Raw genomic sequence first — 21,726 nt, 5'->3', positions numbered from 1 at the left:
CTCCAACTATAAATATTGAACTCAATAGTATTCACGAGCAAAGTAAGTTTGTTGAAACTATCTATCAAAGTGTTCAAAAGTGAGTCGTGGAGAAGATTTGCCTTAAAATCTAGTTCCAATTAAGGATTTCATTAAAGAGGAGATAAACTTTAGTTAGGTAAGAGGAACTTTAAATTACTTCATGTGGAGCTTCAATTACTATATGCTAGTTACAAGCTTAAGGATTGACTAATTCGACACGAATTCATGGATTTAGAGAAATTTTTGTGTAATTATCAACTACAACTTATGTTTTCAAATTTTTAGGACATAATTTAGGTAGTTGTTTTTATGAGTCGTAAACTTGTTTCTTTGCATAATATGGATTTAGTTGAACTATTATTATCGATAAGATGGAGAAAGAAATTGTCTTTGAATTGACTAATAGACCTAGGTTCATCGTTGTTGTCTTTTAACTTGTGATTTTGCAAAAAGCTTAACTAATATGAACTGTCATGTCACAAGAATATACCCTACACATCATTCAAGATGGCAATAAAATGGAGTTAAATTGAACGCACTATAGTTTCATGTCTGGCGTGTTCAAGATAAAACATAATCGTATTAATGATATTGAGCCTGGAGTTTATAAGAATTTAATGATCTTAAGAGAAATTCCGGTTTTATTAGAGGATACCAACTTTATTTATTGTACTAGGAGTTCAAGAATCTAGATTTGAATCTGGTTAAGTAAAGTAAGATTTTGAAAGTTTTGAATTCTAGACCAAATTTGTACCTAATTATTTCTTTTATGACTAATTATAAATTAAGGGAAAAATATTTTTGTAAAGATAGATTTATCTCTAAAGCTTTCGTGACCAAACCATGTTCAGACTAGCAGTTTAAAGTCAGGAGATGCGGTCACAGGTGTGATTATTTTGGATGGGTTCGTAATAGAACTTACGGTTGAGATGAGGGAGCCTTCAAAGGTTGTGCACTCATAGATGGTGTTGTTATGTAGTGTTAGTCTGTCTTTGTGTTTGAGTTTTTTTGTATTTTTTTTTTTTTTTTTGTAATTGTATCCCAAACACTTTTTTTTTTGTTTGGATAAATTTGATCAACACCGTCTTATAATTTAATTTAATTTTATATTTAATGTTGTGTTGTTTTCTCAATCTCATTTTAATTTTACAACATTTTCTTATTTTATATTAATTTACTTTTATTTTTATTTGTTTTCACTCTCAATTTTAGTTTCTATTTGAGTTTTGAACCCTTAAAAGTTGGGTTGTGACAGATTGGTATTAGAGCCGCCAGATTTTAAATTATACAGATTTTAAATTAATTTGATCAACTCCTATTCTCTATTCTGCCTCTTCTTGCTCTCTGGAACTTCTTTAAAGGCTATTGTTCACCGATTATTTGGGAGCATCTTTCTTAAAAGGATTGTGACCACAGATGACTTATGTAGAAAATTTGTACCCCATTTCCTAAAATATTTAGCGGATAACATACCCAAAACAGATGCGTTGACCAGACTGCGCTACACCTCGTCTCACCCCCCCCCCCCCCCCCGGAGCAAATGGATCCACCAAATCGATGAACACTCAAATCAAACTCGCCCATCCTTTTTGGCACAGGGACGCGAGAACCAATCCCAGTAATCTACAGTGGGGAGACCCCTTAAAGCAACAAGCGAGAATGGCTAGGTTGATAGCAGGGTTAAAGAAAAGGCGAGTATGAAAAGACGTATCGCATAACCGTCCCTGTAAGCAGCTTCATTCTTTCTTGATCTATGAACCGACTTTATGAAAAAAATCAGTATTTCGGCTGAAAGTGTGACTGTTGGGTATAGATAAGCAGGACATCTTGGTTCGAGGGAAACCGGAGATGTTGGTTAAGAAAGCTAAGCAAGCAAGTAAAGGACAGACAAAATGCACATATAAATTGATTGACATGATCCCTCTCCCTCTCTCTTTGGGTAGTTGGCTAGTTGCACGATAAGCGGAAAAGCATAACAGGTAGGGAAAGAAAGGCTGCTCGATCTCCTGTAAGGCACACCCTCAACGGCGAGCTCACCAGGCAATGCTATAAGTCCGATAGAAGTCCAAGGTTTTGTCTACTACGGACCTGGAAGCTCTTGGAGGAGCTAACATGAAATGAGAAATACATTCGATTACGGCAACTATTAGATAGCGAACTTTTTGGTAGAAACTGAATGATCCCTTGGCTCGGGCAAGAAAAGGAAAAGGTAGTGGTACTCCTACCTTTTCCGTCGGACGATAGAAATGTTTGAGCTGAAAGATTGAATCACACCTGGTAAGAAAGGCGGGCTTAGCAGGTTTCTCCAAACGTTTAAACAAAAAGAGGAAGCAACCGGTCCTAAAGAGGTCAACGCATACGTGCTTTTTCCTTTCGTTTAGCGAGATAGCTTACCAGCTCTTTCGGCTCATAGCAGCAGTATGAAAAGCGAAATCCTTATCCTGAGTCAAGTCCGCATTGCCATACGAATCAACATCGGCCAAACCAAGAGCTACTATTTTTTCTTTAACGAAAGCGGATCTAACAGTTTCGATAAAACCAACCTCTTTTAAAGGAGTCGCTCTGCCTTGATCACCGTGGATATATGCAGCTCCCGCTTTACCTTTGCCTACCGTGAAAAGGAAAGTTCCCTCACGATAGGTTCTCCCAGCTCCCGAACATCTTTCTATCAATCGAGAGAGGTATAAAATAGTACAACAAACCAACAAGACAAGAATGGACTCATAAGATGGGCGGTCAGGGAAACGATTTCATTTGTGTTATCCGCCAAGGAAATGATCAAGGAATTCTCTATACACGGCTGAGAGATGACCGTATTGTTGCACATCCTGAATAAAGTACCGTAGGTAAGCGAAGCTTTTGAAAATGAAAGCGTGTAGAACTCAGATCCACTTTCTCTTCGATTCGTAAACTTCAGATCTGATCATCCTTTCGTCTCCGGGTGACTGAGAGAGAATTTAGGCCTGGCGTGCATCCGATTCGGTCAACAATAAGGTACAAAGCGGATTGATAAAATGGGCTTGAAGATCCATTGTCGTTACGTCGAAGATCTCTACTAGGTTTAGTGCACTTTGATAGTTGCGAATGTTGCCGTAATCGAATGTCTTTCTCATTCGACATTCTCTCTTACCAAGCACTCATACTCGCCAGGGTTGAGGAGACAGTCCGTGAGCTAATTGGGTTTCGAGATTGCGTATACGCGAAAAGAGCTCGCTTTCGACTTTCTCCTCGGCGTTTTATGCCTTGTTCTGGTTCAGGAAAGGGTCTCATCTCTTTCATTGGAGCACATTGATGCCGAAGGAGTCTTAGGAACAGGTGGAGAGGCTATGATGACTTCAGGCTATTCAAATAGCATGGTTGATACCACAAAGAAAGGGTATCTAAGTCACACTAGTGGAATAGATTTTTCATAAAAATTATCTCGATATATGATACCAAAAACCTGCCTGATGACGGATAAGGTAAGGGGTTTCAAAAGACAAAAGAATGACAATTCTACGTGTGATAGAAAAGGAGATCTTTTTTTTTTTTTTTTCAGTGTGCGTGGTTCGCCTGCCTTCCTGACCACGGATAGGCTTTGGGGATTTGCACTTCGGCCCCTTAGAATACCACATCAAGGTGACAGGATTCGAACATATGGCTCTCTGAAACTTCTTCATCGGTTATTTTGGCTCATCTTTCTTAAATAGATTGTGACGATCGGTTATTTTGGCTCATCTTTCTTAAATAGATTGTGACGACAGATGACCTATGTGACGACAGCGGACAACATGCCTGCCTTCCTGACCACGGATAGACTACGGGGCTTTGCACGTTGGCCCTTGAGAATACCACATCAAGGTGACAGGATTCGAACCTATGGCTCTTTGAAACTTCTTCATCGGTTATTTGGGCGCATCTTTCTTAAAAGGATTGTGACAACAGATGACCTATGTGACGACAGCGGACAACATGCCTGCCTTCCTGACAACGGATAGACTACGGGGCTTTGCACTTCGGCCCCTGAGAATACCACATCAAGGTGACAGGATTCGAACCTATGGCTCTCTGAAACTTCTTTATCGGTTATTTGAGCGCATCTTCTTTAAAAGGATTGTGACAACAGATGATCTATTTGACAGAAAGAATACAATAGAACAATTTCTGTAATGCTCTTTTTGAAGTCCGTCCCTTCCAAGAATATGTTTCATTCTGATCTTCTTGGTTCAATGTTTAAAAACCACATTTTAAATCATATTATCTTGCATAATTCATTTTGATATAATATTGTTGGGGGCATTTTGAGAATCGAACTTGAGACCTCTCACACCCAAAACAATAATCATACCACTTAGACCAAATGCCTTTGTAGTAGATTTATAATTCTTAGTTGCTAGTCTATATATTTTTCGTGCCTTAATATATGAAAAATTTATAGAAGTTGCATTTTTTTGTCCCATTGATAACTATTTTATTTTTTTTGTCTTTCAAAATTGTGCTTTTTTTCTTTTGAGGGGGCATTTCGAGAATCGAACTCAAGACCTCTTGCACCCAAAGCAAGAATCATAACACTAGACCAAATGCCCTTATTAATGACTATATATTAAGTTGTTTATGGAATGTATCATCATTATTTCATTTATTTTCTTTGTTAATTAAATCCATGAGCAATTATTATTATATCTTTTAGATCTAGACCGCTGTTAAATTATTTACATAGGGTTTGTGATAATTACTGTTGTAGAGAGAAGAAAAAAGAATAGAAGTTATTTAAAGAATAAAAGTTAATTAAAGAATAGAAGTTAATTAAAGAATAGAAGTTAATTAAAGAATAGAAGTTAATTACGGTAGAAAGAAGAAAAGATAATAGAAGTTATTTTTATTTTCTAGAAGTTAATTACGGTAGGGATACGGTAGGGATAGAACAAAAAAGAATAGAATTACTGTAGAGAGAAGAAAAAATAATAGAAGTTATTTTGGAGTTCTTATTTTTTATTTTCTCGTGTAAGTTTTAGTTTGATAGTTACATTTGAGACATATATTACACAAGTAAATGATATTAAGAGTATTATTTTTCACGTCGTCGCCATCTGAAACTCGGCCTGTATAGCCACATTTACAGTGTTTCTCTCCTCGATTTCTTCGTGAAACATAAAGATTGTTATTACAAGGAAGGGCTAGGGATTGATTTGATACCTTCTCGTGGATCGTAGCCTAAGATATTCGCTTCCGAAGTTCATCCAAAATCTGATTTATCGTTGGAGATAAAACAAAGGATTTCTTATTGGGTAGCCGATTCTAGGGGTTTCAAGGCCCTATTTCTTCATCGAACCTCTTCCATATCCTTTCTTCAGGCTAAAGGAATTGGTTTGGAGGAACGTCTTTGAATGTAAGACCTTAATTTCCAAAAATCGTTCTCGGTATGCAACTCACTCGAAACGCCAGAATTTTCGATCTCTTGGGTAGCTTGTTTTACGATGTTTCCTCTCTCGATTCCTTCATCAAGTTTACTCAACTTCTTCCTTTGAAGCTAGAGAATCCTTAATTTGAAGGAAAAGAGATCGTAGATAGGAATTCGACTCTTATCCCCAATTTAATTTCGAAACCTATTTCCTTCAATTCGACACGCTCTCGAGGTTACTTTTCTTTGTGGTCTTCTATGGAAGCATTCCTTGGAGGTGTAGAAACTGATTGGAATCATTCTTGCTCGACGAATCATCATGTATCCTCAGATTGGATTTTCAAGTTTTTCTTGAAGTTCTTCAATGGTTGATTGAATTGGGGGAATGGTTTCTAGGCTCTTTCAGCACTATATTCCTTCATAGAACTTGTGGGTAATCTTGTTTAGAAACGGTAGGAATAAGTTTGAAGAGAAATGGTGGAGAATTGTAATCAAATTTGGAAGAAATCTGAGAGTAGGAGACCCATAATCTAAACGCTTATTGCCCTCGATTGGGGGATCAACCTTTCTCGATTCTTATTCCGTATTGTTGCTCCTACTTAAGACTTTATAGGAGGAGCTTAAACCGACATTGAGAGCTCCAGATTCTTCGTTATTTAGAAGTTTGAAGAGAAATGGTGGAGGATTTCTCTCGAATTTGGAAGAAATCTGAGAGTAAGAGACCCACAATCTAAACTCTTATTGCTTTCGATTGGGGGATCGACCTTTCTCGATTCTTATTCCGTATTGTTGCTCCTACTTCAGACTTTATAGGAGGAGCTTAAACAGACATTGAGAGCTCCAGAATCTTCGTTATTTAGAGATCGAACTTTCTGGATAATTTTTCGGAGATATCAACTCCGATCATAGCCTTACCGACCTTGGCTTTGAATACTAGTCGTTGGATGTGATGATCCATGCGTGTTCGTTCTAGATCATATCAAATTTTGGAGGAGATCCGACGGTTGAAATTTGTGTTCGAAGGATTTTGCTCCGATGGTCACGGTAGATGCTCTGATTCTAATTAGAGTGGCATTTCTGTAATTATCCATTCTTCTAGGGGTATTTTGGTAATTTGCCACTTTTCGAATATTTTATTATTATTTTTCTCGAAAAATCCATAATTTTTCTACAAATTCCTCATCGCTTTTTTATCATTTTCCGCTTATTTTGAATCTAGAGAAGAACAAAAAATACTAGATTAAAAATAGAGGTTAGTCCATGGACCACACTCCAAAGTCCACTCTCATCCACGACCAACTCTTAGTTACTTGAAAAAAAATGATAAACATGGAGTGAGTAAAACTTAGTAAGTAGCCTACTCGTACGTGCTTAATCGCGACCTTAAGCTAGGATATTACTTCTTGTTATGTTTTCAGGATCTTAGAACTTAGAGGTCATCGTGTCATGTATCATATACTGATCCTGAAAACCTTCCGCTAAAATAACCTTCAATTTTCTCCCCATGAACACATGAGTGGTGTCGTCATAATCATGTAATCCTACTGGTAAATCGTGGTGCAGGGCATCTCGTTTAGCTGGTGGGAAAGGTAGGCCTATCATAACATTCAGCTCCTGATACATATTGTAGGACATCCTACCTAATGAGGAATAGGAGCCTTTTAGTACACATCGTAATGCACATAATGGTTACATATGGGTATGGATCCTAGCAACTTATTGGTTTATACATAATGTCATGGATTAGGCTTTAGGAGTTGAGGTTTTAGCTTAGGAAACCATTAAAGTGTAGCCTAACGTGGACTAATTCGTGTGAAAACCTACTAGCACTTTGAGGACCTCTTTCCTTCACCAAACTTATGGGTAAACTTATTTAGAAGGTGCACGAACAAGTTTGGACATGAATAGTGGACTATAGTTCTCGAATTCTAGGTAAACCCATGAACACGATACCCCAAAACAAAAAACTTGTATCTCTCGATTGGGTACTCGATTAAGCTTGCTTCTTGCCCCTAATAGTCTACCCTTATTCATAATTTATAGACGGATTTTCCACTATCAATGAAACGTCAAGAATTTCTATAATTTCATTCTTGATTTTTTTGAATCTTCTACTAGAAAAGTCTTCTCCGATCGGAGCCTTCCTTTTTTAAGCAACTTGTAATTCTTATTCTATAAAAAATTTAATGATTCGGGAAGTTTATACAAATTAGAAAAAGTACAGTTTTCTCAATATTTTTTCAATTTTACTTGTTCTTTACTTCTAGATACAACCTAATAGGGATTATACACTGTCTCTTATTGGAGACCTTGAGTGTTGCAAATTCTTCTCTCCTTTGAAAACTTTCAGTCATCGAAAGTGTTTATTCTAAAATAGGTCAAGGTACAAGGTTCTTATTTGCCTTCTGTTTCCCAAGTGGCTTCTTTTACTCTATGATTCTTCCATATGACCTTAACAAGAGAGATTTTCTTGTTTCTCAATCATTTGACTTTCTTGTCTATTATTTGAATCGGGTCTTCTTTATACGTTAGGTCATCTCTCAAGAAGAGAGTTTCATGAGCCAGTACGTGCGAACAATCTAGGGTATACTTCCGTAGTTTGGATACATGAAAGATATTATGTACTACAGACAAGTTTGGGCATTGCCCGATTCTATAGGCCACAGATCCAATCTTTTCTAATATCTCAAAGGGACGGATAAACCTAGGGCTTAGCTTCCCCTTTTTACCCTACCTGAGCACCCCTCTCATGGGGTGCTACCTTTAGGAATATATGATCCCCTACCTACAATTCCATGTTCTTGCGCCTTAGGTCTGCATAGCTTTTCTCTCGGCTTTGTGCGGTTTGTATCCTAGCTTTAATCTTTTGGACTGCGGCGTGGTACTTTGCACCAACTGTGGCCCAATAGTTGTCGTTTGCCCCCCTTCTTCCCAAAAGATAAGGGATCAAAATCTTCGTCCATAGAGAACCTCGTATGTGGCCATTTGTATGGTGGCTTGGCAAGTATTACTATAAGTGAATTTCATAAGGGGTAGGTAATTATTCGAGCTTCCTGCAAAATCCATCACATATACCCTCAACATGTCTTCCAATATTTGCTTGAGCATTTCTGTTTGACCATCTATTTATGGGTGGAATGTCGTACTATAACTACGTACCCAATGCCTTAGTTGAATTTTCCAGAAGCGAGATTTAAATCTGGCATCTCGATCTAATACTATTGCCTTTTGTTGAATTTTCAGAAGCGTACCCAATACCTTTACTGATAAATATTCATTTTTAATTTTAGTAAGAGTATCTCAGTTGGGAGATTGTTAGACTGAAGATTTGAAGGTCACACGTGTTTTATCCACGTTCAACGCACCTAATACAAGTTTATTACCTGACTATACAATCTAAAAACATAACTTGCTTATTCAATCTAAAATTAGTGATTATTTCTTTTTTAAATATAATGAATTAGCGGAAATACCTTTACTTATGAATTTTCGTTTATAATATTAGCAGGGATAACTCTGTTGGGAGAGCGTCAGACTGAAGATTTAAAGGTCACGTGTTTGATCTCCACGTTCACCGCACCTGATTCTAGTTGCATAACCCAACTATTCAATCTAAAATTAGTCATTATTCCTTTCTGAAATCTCAATGAATTATCGGATATACCTAACGTGTTCTAGTTCACCGCACCTTATACAAGTTGGATAACTTGAATATCTTATTAAAAATTAGTGATTATTTCTATTTAAAATTTCAATGAATTAGCGAAAATACCTTTACTGATGAATTTTCATTTTTAATGTTAGTGTGAATAGCTCAGTTGAGATAACGTTAGATTGAAGATCTGAAGGTCTCGTGTTCGATCCATGTTCACCACACATGGTTCACGGTGCATAATTTGACTATTCAACCTAAAATTAGTGATTATTTCTTTCTAACATTTCATTTTTAATGTTAGCGAAGATAGCTTAGTTTGGAGAACGTCAGATTTAAGATTTGAAGGTCACGTGTTCGATCTCCACGTTCACCGCACCTGTTTCTTTTTGCATAACCTGACTATTCAATAAAAAATTAGTCATTATTTCTTTTTTAAAATCTCAATGAATCGGCGAAAATACCTTTACTGATGAATTTTCATTTCCAATGATTGCGGGGATAGCTCAGTTGGGAGAGCGTCAGACTGAAGATCTGAAGGTCACGTGTTACGATCCACGTTCACCGCACTTTGTTCAGGTTGTATAATTTGACTATTCTTTCTAAAATTTGTGATTATTTATGTTTAAAATATAATGAATTAGTGGAAATACCTTTACTTATGAATTTTGAATTTTAATATTAGCGTGGATAGCTCAGGGAGAGCGTCATATTGAAGATTTAAAGGTAACGCCGTTCACTGCATTAGCGATTATTTCTTTTTGAATTTTTAATTTTAATATTAGCGTGGATAGCTCAGGGAGAGCATCATATTGAAGATTTAAAGGTAACGTTTGATCCACGTTCACTGCATTAGCGATTATTTCTTTTTGAATTTTTAATTTTAATATTAGCGTGGATAGCTCAGGGAGAGCGTCATATTGAAGATTTAAAGGTAACGTTTGATCCACGTTCACTGCATTAGCGATTATTTCTTTTTGAATTTTTAATTTTAATATTAGCGTGGATAGCTCAGGGAGAGCGTCATATTGAAGATTTAAAGGTAACGTTTGATCCACGTTCACTGCATTAGCGATTATTTCTTTTTGAATTTTTAATTTTAATATTAGCGTGGATAGCTCAGGGAGAGCGTCATATTAAAGATTTAAAGGTAACGTTTGATCAACGTTCACTGCATTAGCGATTATTTCTTTTTAAAATCTCAATCTCAATGAATTAGTAGAAGAAAGATTTAAAGGTAACGTTTGATCCACGTTCACTACATTAGCGATTATTTATTTTTAAAATCTCAATCTCAATGAATTAGCAGAAGATCGATTATTTCTTTTTAAAATCTCAATGAATTAGCAGAAGATCTGTCACGTTTTTTATCCAACTGGCATAAGTTGACTAAGTTGCATATCTTCACTATTCAATCTAAAACATGTGATTATTTATTTTTTATGTTATCTAGAATGGCTTAGTTGGGAGAGCATCCAATTGAGTATTGAAAGGTCTTGTGTTCAATTTGCATCCATTGCACCTTATAGTTTTATGAATTTTTATTTTTAATGTTTAGCGGGGATAGCTCAGTTGGGAGAGTGTCAAACTAAAGATTTGAAGGTCGCATGTTTAATCTCCACGTTCACTGCACCTGTTTCCATTTGCATAAGCTGACTATTCAATAAAAAATAAACTAGTTATTATTTATTTTTTAAAATTTCAATGAATAATGAATTAGCGGTATTATTTATTTTTTAAAATTTCAATGAATAATGAATTAGCGGAAATACCTTTACACATGAATTTTGATTTTTAATATTAGCGGGGATAGCTTAGTTCGGACTGAATATCTGAAGGTTACATGTTTAATCCACGTTCACCGCACTTCGTTTACGTTGCATAAAAAATAAACTAGTTATTATTTATTTTTAAAATTTCAACGAATAATGAATTAGCAGAAATACCTTTACACATGAATTTTGATTTTTAGTGTTAGCGGGGATAGCTTAGTTCGGACTGAATATCTGAAGGTTACATGTTTAATCCACGTTCACCGCACTTCGTTTACGTTGCATAAAAAATAAACTAGTTATTATTATTTTTAAAATTTCAACGAATAATGAATTAGCAGAAATACCTTTACACATGAATTTTGATTTTTAGTGTTAGCGGGGATAGCTTAGTTCGGACTGAATATCTGAAGGTTACATGTTTAATCCACGTTCACCGCACTTGGTTTACGTTGCATAAGTTCATTATGTTGCATAACTTTATTCAATCTAAAATTAGTGATTATTTCTTTTTAAAATATAATGAATTAGCGGAAATACCTTTACATATGATTTTTTTTTTCAAATATTAGCGAAGATAACTTAGTTTTGAGAGCGTCAGACTGAAAATGTGAAGGTCACGTGTTCGATCCACGTTCACCGCACCTGATTCAAGTCACATAACTTCACTCGTGACTATTCAATTTAAAATTAGTGATTATTTCCTTTTAAAATATCAATGAATTAGCTAAATACTTTACTAATGAGTTTTCATTTTTAATGTTAGTCGGGATAGCTTCGTTGGGAGAGCGTCACTAAAGATCTCAAGGTCACGTGTTTGATCCACGTTCACTGCACCTCATTCAAGTTGACTAAGTTGCATAACCTGGCTATTCAATCTAAAATTAGTGATTATTTCTTTTTAAAATCTCAATGAAGTAGTGAAAATATCTTATTAACCGAATGAATTTTTATTTTTAATGTTAGCAGGGATAGCTCAGTTTGGAGAGCGTTCAAGTTGACTATGTTGCATAACGTGGCTATAAAATCTAAAATTAGTGATTATTTCTATTTAAAATCTCAATGAAGTAGTGAAAATATCTTAACCGATGAATTTTTATTTTTAATGTTAGTGGGGATAGCTTAGTTTGGAGAGCGTCACTGAAGATCTGAAAGTCAAGTGAGAGCATCACTAAAGATCTGAAAGTCACGTGGTTGATCCACGTTCACCGCACCTAATTCAAGTTGACTAACTTGCATAACCTAAATATTCAATCTAAAATTAGTGATTAGGTCACGTGTTTGATCCACGTTCACTGCACCTGATTCAAGTTGACTAAGTTGTATAACCTCGCTATTCAATCTAAAATTAGTGATTATTTCTTTTTAAAATCTCAATGAAGTAGTGAAAATATCTTATTAACCGATGATTTTTTATTTTTAATGTTAGCGGGGATAGCTCAGTTTGGAGAGCGTCACTGAAGATCTGAAAGTCACGTGAGAGCATCACTAAAGATCTGAAAGTCACGTGTTTGATCCACGTTCACCGCACCTAATTCAAGTTGACTAACTTGCATAACCTAAATATTCAATCTAAAATTAGTGATTATTTCTTTTTAAAATTACTTACTATTTAATCTAAATTTAGTGATTATTTCTTTTTAAAATTTAGGAATTTTCATTTTCAATGATATAGGGGATAGCTTAGTTGGGAGAGCTTAATATTGAAGATTTGAAGGTCAGGTTGTTGTTCAACCTTCACCACACATGATTCAAGTAATATAACTTACTATCTTATCTAAATTTAAAGATGATTTCTTTTTAAAATTTCAATGAGTTAGCGTAAATAATTTTACTGATGAATTTTCATTTTAACGTTAGCGTGGATAGCTCAATTGGGAGTGCGTTTGTAGATAGCGTGGATTCCTAATTCTTTATTTGACTATAAATGCTCTATAAGACATTTAGTAAAATGACTCATTTTATTGCATGGAACAATAAAATTGATCTTCCTTTAGAATTGTCAATACATTCTACTTTCAATGTTGCTAAGTTGAGTCCTTTTGATGTAGGTGATGATTTTCTTTATTCGAGGACGAATCCTAAAGAGGGAGATGATGATAAGAATCACAGTGTACATTCTACTTTCAATGTTGCTGAGTTGAGTCCTTTTGATGTAGGTGATGATTTTTCTGATTCGAGGAAAAATCCTTTTGAATAGGGGGATGATGATAAGAATCACGGTGTTCCAACTAGACCTATTACACAACCCAAGGCCAAGAAGATTCAACAAGCATTCATACTTCATCTACAAAATTGGATAGGCTAGGTTCAACCATCATTTCATGTGTGACAAGTTGAGTCGTTTGAGTCAAGACTATTTGGAGATTCAAAAGTAAATATTTGCATGGTTGAAGTAGCGGATGAAGTTGCAAGCATCATTTCATGAGTGGTTAGAAAACTTTATTTCTTATTTTAATTTCATAAAGTTTGTAATGCTCAAATTGACTTCGTCTTCTGTGGACATCTAAAGGGATCGAGATTCAATCACGGCCACTAACTTCTTTTGTGGGGAGACTATAAATACCCACACATTATTATGTAATTCTAAGTTTTATGCAATTCTTGTGTTACATTGCATCTGAGTCATTCAATCAAGCCTTGATCAAGTTCGATTGTGGAGTGACTCAATTTAGAAAAAGGTTCCATAATCTAATTCTAGCTTTATCTCTTGGTTGATCCAAATTTTGTATAAGAAGGAGCGTCGATTGCATCGATTCTATCAACAGTCTTCCCATGAGTTTATGGTGCATGACCCATTTTTTATACCATTCACCTTCGAGCGCCACCATAGTTTTGCATCGTGCATGAGATGCATTGCGACCAACGTAACTCTTAGGTCTATGAGTAAGTTCAAGTAACCTTCAAGTATTTTTCTACGTAAAAAATAAAGCTTTTTAATTCCTTAGCATCCCGGTTTCCATTTAAGGGGTTGTGTTCTTGGATTTTAAGTTTGTTAAGCCCACATGAACGTGGCTTGAGGTGTAGTTCTCTACAGCCCAACTTGTCAAACTCACTCGGGTGCTCATCAACCATGATGTCGTTCAACAAGAGAGACCTCGAAAACGACTGGATTATCGCATTAACCATTTGAATCACCTGCTCATCTCAACCATGACGTCGTTCAACAAGAGAGACCTCGAAAATGACTGGATTATCGCATTAACCATTTGAATTACCTGCTCATCTCAACCATGATGTCATTCAACAAGAGAGACCTCGAAAACGACTGGATTATCGCATTAACCATTTAAAATTAAACAAAATATCTATAACATAACTTCTAACAAAGGTACGAAGTTCATAAAAGTCTTTTTAGTCTAAGATAGAAACTGTAAAATAAAATGAAATAAGAAAATAATATTCCATTGCCGGGAATCAAACTCAGGTCTCCTAGGTGAAAGCGAGATATCCTTACCGCTGGACAACAATGGATTTTTGGTGTAGATGTCCTGAAGTCTTTTGTCAGATCGCTGAAGAGTTTTAGCATGATCTTTTACTTAATGTCTAACTCTTCGACACACCCTTCCCTGTGTGTGTTAGAGTTCTCAGGGCTACCGCGACGTTTCAAGCTGTTCGATTGTGTGGCTCTTTCTTCAAAAGAGTCAATATAAAATGTTAGGTCTTTGATTGGCAACCCATCCAGGGGAGTGTCGATTGCATCGATTCCATCAATGATCTTCCCATGAGTTTATGGTTCATGACCCATTTTTTATACCATTCACCTTCGAGAACTACCATAGTTTTGCATCGTCCATGAGATGCATTGCGGCTAACGTAACTCTCAGGTCGTATGAGAAAGTTCCTGTAGCCCTCAACTCTCAGGTCGTATGATAGAGTTCTTAGAGCTACCGCGACATTTCGAGGTGTTCGATCGTGTGGCTTTTTCTTCAAAAGAGTCAACATCAAACGTCAGGTCTTTAATTGGCAACCCATCAAGGGGAGCGTCGATTGCATCGATTCCATCAACGGTCTTCCCATGAGTTTATGGTGCATGACCCATTTTTTATATCATCCACCTTCGAGCGCCACCGTCCATGAGATGCATTGTGGCCAACGTAACTCTTAGGTTCTATGAGCAAGTTCCTGTAACCTTCAAGTATTGTTCTACGTCAAAAATAAAGTTTTTTAATTCCTTAGCATCCTGGTTCCCATTTAAGGGTTTGTGTTTTTGGATTTTTAGTTTGTTAAGCCCAACATGAGCTTGGCTCCGGGTGTCGTTCTCTACGACCCTCCTTGTCAAACTCACTCAAGTGCTCATCTCAGTCATCTCAGTCATCTCAGCCATGATGGCGTTCAACAAAAGAGACCTTGAAAATGACCGGATTATCACATTAACCATTTGAATAACCTCAACCTCAGTTGTTGAAATTGAACCAAATATCTATGACATAACACTATTAAAGGTTCAAAGTTCATAAAAGTCATTTTAATCTAAGATACTATTGAACTTGACCATTATAGTGCCTCTGAAACCAAGTTCATAAAAGTCTTTTGAATTTAAGATACTATTGAACTCATCCATTATAGTGCTTCTCAAACCTAGGTAAAGTTTAAATATAATTGGTGACAAAAGATGAAACTATAAAATAAACGAAATAAGAAAATAAAATTTCATTTTCGAGAATCGAAGTCGGGTCTCCTCGATGAAAGCCAGATCTTCTGTGTAATGTCTAACTCTTCGACATATTTTTTTTATGTGTGTGATAGAGTTCTCAGAGATACCGCCCCGTTTCTTGTTGTTTGATCATGTGGCTCTTTCTTCAAAAGAGTCAACATCAAACATTAGGTCTTTGATTGGAAACCCATACAGGGGAGCGTCGATTGCTTCAATTCCATCAATGGTCTTCCCATGATTTTTTGGTGCATGACCAGTTTTTTATACAATTCACCTTCAAGCGCTACCATAGTTTTGCATCGTCCATGAGATGCATTGTAGGCCAATGTAACTCTCAGGTCCTCTGAGCAAGTTCCTATAGTCTTGAAGTATAATATCAAAACATATTAACGTATTTGATATGTTAAATATTAAAATAATTGATGTGTATCATAAACATTAAATAAAAATATATATTTGAAATTTGAATGAGATTCATATTAATTAAACATATATTATGATATTCTACCACATTTTAATATTATTGAAATAAGATATTATATCTTAATGTATTAGGTATTGAAATATATAATTTGACAAAAATTATCACAAGTTCACTTTAAATAGAACCCTAGGGTTAAGTCAAAAAGCATCGAACACTAAATACTGTGACATTTTAGGTGATATTTTGCACTAAATACTGTGACATTTTAGGTGATATTTTGCAGAGGAAGCTGATAAGGTCTTCAAAGAGCATGTGATCATGTCTGGCATTTTAGGTTAACAACATGGTGAAAAGAAACCAGAAATTCTGATATTGGGATTTTGGAAAATTCTAGTTTGGTAATTAATTACAAACCTTTGAATAAGGTTTTAGAATAAATAAGATATCCAATCCAAAATAAAAATGATTTGATAAAAAGAAGTTAGAGTCAAATGTTTTTAATGAAATTGGGATTTTGGAAAATTCTAGTTTCGTAAAAGGACAAATATAAAATAGCATTTAATGTCCAATTTAGAAAATATGAGAGGAACGTCATGCCATTTAGGCTAAATAACGCTCCATCCGAATTTCAGAAGATTATGAATGATATGTTCAATCCTTTCAAAAAAATTCGATAGTTTATATCGATGATGTGTTGATATTTTCTAAAACCATTAAGATCAACACTTTAAACATCTACATACATTCATTAATGTAATCAAAAGAAATCAGCTAGTTGTGTCCATACCCAAAATCAAATAATATCAAATTCAGATACGTTTTCTTGGATTTTAAATTTATTTGAGCCTTATTAAAACCTATCCAATGGTCTTTGTCTCAAACTTTCGTGATGACGTATCCTAGAAAAGCAAACTTCAAAAAAAATTTAGGTTCTCTCAATTATGTGTCTTATATCCTTTATTTGAGCCTTATTTCCATGGTACTCTGTGTACAAAAATTTTAAAGAAAATTTAATTAACAAAACTATTAAAATCTACTCAAGAGTCAAATTTAGTTTTAGAAAAAGAAGGGAATAATCTTGTTTCAAACAAAAAAATAATTTTGCTAGATAGAAGTAAATTTTGTTGTGGTTTGATTTTAAAATTCGACCTATAAAAGAAGTTGAAAACACCTCGGGGGATTACCTATGGGAGAATTTCTAACAAAGTCTCTCTTCTCTCCTCTGTCTTCTTAAACTGATACTAATCCAACCAATCATTTACATGGACTCAAAAGTTCAATTACCTATAAAAGAAGTTGAAAACACCTTGTGAAAGTATCTAAGGATACTACGACCTCTAGCTTTGCAAAATCCAGCGTTGTTGGCGCTTATCAAAATCGCTGCCAAAATAAAGTTTAACAAGTGGTTCTATGGTGTAGTGATTAGCACTTTCGACTTAAAAACTCCGGCAGGAAATGATTGGACATGATCTCTATTGGTCAGTTGGACAGCACAGGTTATGCAACAAAGTTAGGGAAGAGTTCGTGAAAGATTATGAAGGGTGCTATGGTGGTAGCACGTGGCTCAAAATCTGGAACCTTATACACCACTGCAGGGTGTATGAACATAGTTGCTGTTGCTGAGAGTGCTTCAAATTCAAGTCTACAGCACAATAGACTTGAACCTATGAGTGCGAAAGGAATGAAGAGGCTGACTGCGAAAGGAGTTTTAGAAGGTCTGAAATCTATTGATGTGGGTCATTGTGAGAACTACGTTATGAGCAAGCAGAAATGAGTTAGCTTCACAAGGACCGCCAGAGAATTGAAGAAAGTGCGATTGGAAATGGAACCAGATGTGGAGCAAGGTTCCAAGACCACGAAGCAAGTGGGAGTTGAGCTTGAGTTGCAGGGAAACTCACCTAGTGATGTTGTAGCAGATACTCAAGAAACTCCTGAGACTACTGCTGAGGAACCATATGTGGAGCAAGGTTCCAAGACAACAAAGCAAGTGGGAGTTGAGGTTGAGTTGCGGAGAAAATCACCAAGTGATCTTGTAGCAGATACTCAACAAACTCCTAAGGTTGTTGCGGAGGAATCAGCAGTGGAGCAACTGACACCTGAACTAGTGTTGAGAAGATCATCCTGTACTATCAGAGTACCAGATATGTATGTACCTTCATTACACTATCTGTTGCTGATGAAAGGGAACCACAACCCTTTGATGAGACCCTACAGTTGGAGGATAGAACCAAGTAGAAGCAAGTCATGGATGATGGGACATATAGACTTCAAAAATGCGTTGTACTGAGATTGAGTACGTGGCAATAGTTGAAGCTGGAAAGAAGACGATATGGATGACTGACTATCTGGAAGAATGGGCAAGAAGCAGCACGAAGATTCTTAACAGAAATAGCCAGAGTGTCATACAGTTGGCGAAGGAACCCGGTCTATCATTTAAAGAGAAAACACATAAGACGATACCATTTCACTTGCAGGTTAGTGAAAGATGGTGATGTGTTTGGAGAAGATAGAGGGTGCAAAGAATCCAGCAAACATGTTGACAAAATGTGTTGATGTTGGAATATTGAGGTTGTGCAAAGCCTCAATTGATATGGTGCCATGAAGACCATGAAGATGCTCATGGTCGTTTGAGAATGAAATTCTTGGTTGACTAGATCAGTCTCCAAGTGGGAGAATTGTTAGGTTATAGAGCCTGCGTCTTATTTATAGCTTGGTCAACCGTTATATCCGATAAAGCTATATCTGGTAAAGCTATATTTGGTAAAACTATATTCGGTAAACCTATATATGATAAATAGCTATATATAGTAGATGGTTAAATCGAGTAAAGTTATATATAGTAAATGGCTATATATAGTAAATGGCTATATATAGTAAATGGCTATATATAGTAGATGGTTAAATCTGGTAAACCTATATATAGTAAACTGAACTGTATATATATCCCGTCCGCTAGAGCTTCGAAAAGTACTTTCTATTCTCTGTACTTCTCTCTTAGTGTACATACGTGAAGTCATCAATAGAAAAATCCTTTTAGCCAGAGTTCTCCTTGCACTTTTCTCTATCTTGTTCTTTGTGTTCATCTAGATCGAGCGTGTGCCTTGTTGTGCGATCCTAACAGGCCCTTCTATCTTGGATAGAAATTTGTTACACTTTTTGGATCGACACTATGTCTAAGGGGTCACTAAGGTTAAAATCCTACAAAATGGATCCATGGCTCAGTGGTAGAGAATTTGACCGGTCACCCGTTTGAACTTGGTTGGGCCCTTTTATTTTGGAGAGACACTTTTTACACTTTTAGACTGACACTCTGTAGAAGGGGTCACTCAGGTTGAAATCATGCAAAATGGGTCTATAGCTCAGTGGTAAAGCATTTGACTGCAGATCAAGAGGTCACCTGTTCGAATTTGGTTGGGCCCCTTCATTTTACTTTGTTTTCAACCTCTTTTAACTTGTCATTGTCTTTGAGATAACAATTCTTTTCTATTTTATATAATTTTTTTAAATATGGGTTCATTTCCAAATGCATGCTAACACCCTTATTGTTGAATAAATGACATGAAACTAGTTTCACATAGTAACGTTGCCTTTTTCTCCTATTGGTGGAAGGATAATAGGTCGATTGTACCTATAGGGTAGTTTTAAGCGTGACAACGAGACTAATTTTTTTTTTAGTTAAAAATTAGAATTATAACAATCTGCCTAAAACCCTCAGACTAATTTTGCTTCATTTCTAAATGCAAGCAGACAAAGTAGAAAAATGAAAACATGTAAATTGTAAACTCAAACATTTCAAAGAAATAAATAAGTTTTGATGGTACCCCAATGCTAACTAGAAAACAATCAACCACCAAATTTATTTCGAACATAGAAAACTTCATGTCTCCATCTTGTAAAACCAATAAACCAAAGGGCCTAATATAGTAGAGAAATAAAAAAAATGTTCCGCTCATCTGTGTTGTGTTGTGTTGTGGTGTGCCATAAGTGATCAATGGATGTTGACTTTGATCAATTCCTACTAATTTTTTTTTTCTATATTTTGAAACTATTTTAAACACTTTTTTCTTGTACTCCTTGTAATTTTACCTTTTAAGGTTGTAAATATTTGTGCACGGGTGACTATTATGATTATTAGTCAACTGAGTTAAGTGAAAATAAATTTTGAAGATACTTATTACATACTTCTAAGCATTTAGAGATCAACTAGACACAAAGCTAAACATTCTAAAAAAGATTAGGGGTTAAACTTTTAAGTTAACTTAATTTAAGAAACTTATGATTTTTATATATTATCAAGAGTTTAATTGAGCTACGTCAATTCAATCTAGTGGACCCAAGAATTGAACCAAACCAAACCAACTAGTTAGTAACATGATTTAGTGGAAGCATTTTCACGCAAAGTAGAAGCAATAATGGAGGGTTTGAAATAATATAGTTTTCACCCCTTGTTTCTCGAGTGAATATTGAAATAATATAGTTTTCATGTTAAGTTTTGCACGGAAGAAAGAAAGACGGGGATGTAAAGTATTATTTCAATTTGTTTGTAATATACAACAATATATAAATTAACTATAAGAAATATATAAAATTACATGTTCTCCAAGAGCTTCCATCAACACCGGAGGGTTACTTCTGCAACCACTCTAAAGGTGCTCAAGATCACAACGAGTTAGATAAAACAGCTCTAGAACTTTGAATCCAATAAATTGACTTTGACTCATGATAGAATCTCCCTTCTTGTGGAATCCGCATAAAATAGGAAAACCATTCCAAAATAAATTTTTCCAATAACTCCCAAACTTCATTACCTTATATAACCTCTCGGGAAAAGGATTCATACAACATTTCATAAAATAAGAACTACTAAGAAAACCCGAGAAAAGGTCAACTTTTGAGTTGACTTGGACAGTTTAGTTGAACTGGCCGTATCATCGTTTTCTTCCTCTGAACAGGAAGAAGATGCACATTTTTCGCATCGCCGCCATCTGAAACTCGACCTGTACAGCCACATTTACAGTGTTTCTCTCCTCGATTTCTTCGTGAAACTTAAAGATGGATGTTACAAGAAAGGGCTTGGGATTTATTTGATAACTTCTCGTGGATCGTAGCCTAATATATTCGCTACAAAAGGTTATCCAAAATCTGATTTATCGATGGAGATAAAACAAAGGATTTCTTATTGGGTAGCCGATTCTAGGGGTTTCAAGGTCGTATTTCTTCATGGAACCTCTTCCATATCCTATCTTCAGGCTCAAGGAATTGGTTTGGAGGAACGTCTTTGAGTGTAGGACCTTAATTTCTAGAAATCGTTCTCGGTATGCAACTCACTCGAAACGCCAGATTTTTTATCTCGTGGGTAGCTTATTCTACGACGTTTCAGCTCTGGATTCCTTCATCAAGTTTACTCAACTTCTTCCTCTGAAACTAGAGGAATCCTTAATTTGAAGGAAAAGAGATCGTAGATAGGAAGTTTGACTCTTATCCCCAATTTAATTTTGAAACCTATTTCCTTCAATTTGGAACGCTCTCGAGGTTATTTTTCTTCGTGGTCTTCTATGGAAGCATTCTTGCTCGACGAGTCATCATGTATCCTCGGGTTGGATTTTCAAGTTTTTCTTGAAGTTCTTCAATGGCGGATTGAATTGAGGGAATGGTTTCTAGGCACTTTCAGCACTCTATTTCTTCATAGAACTTGTGGGTAATCTTGTTGAGAAACGATAGGAATAAGTTTGAAGAGAAATGGTGGAGGATTGCTCTCGAATTTGGAAGAAATCTGAGAGTAAGAGACCCATAATCTAAACGCTTATTGCCTTCGACTAG

General features: G+C 35.7%; 1 non-coding gene across 1 annotated transcript; it reads left to right on the top strand.

The window, feature by feature from the left end:
* The first annotated feature begins 9,548 nt into the window (after window positions 1-9,548).
* TRNAF-GAA (transfer RNA phenylalanine (anticodon GAA)) lies at window positions 9,549-9,622 on the top strand. The gene has a single exon. It is a non-coding gene; the product is annotated as a tRNA-Phe (tRNA).
* The last annotated feature ends 12,104 nt before the right edge of the window (window positions 9,623-21,726 follow it).

This window comes from Cucurbita pepo, chromosome 10 (assembly GCF_057944985.1).
Source record: "Cucurbita pepo subsp. pepo isolate OVF chromosome 10, ASM5794498v1, whole genome shotgun sequence".
Taxonomy (NCBI): domain Eukaryota; kingdom Viridiplantae; phylum Streptophyta; class Magnoliopsida; order Cucurbitales; family Cucurbitaceae; genus Cucurbita; species Cucurbita pepo.
The sequence above is the reverse complement of the archived record's forward strand: the minus strand, read 5'-3'. Positions and strand labels throughout refer to the sequence as shown.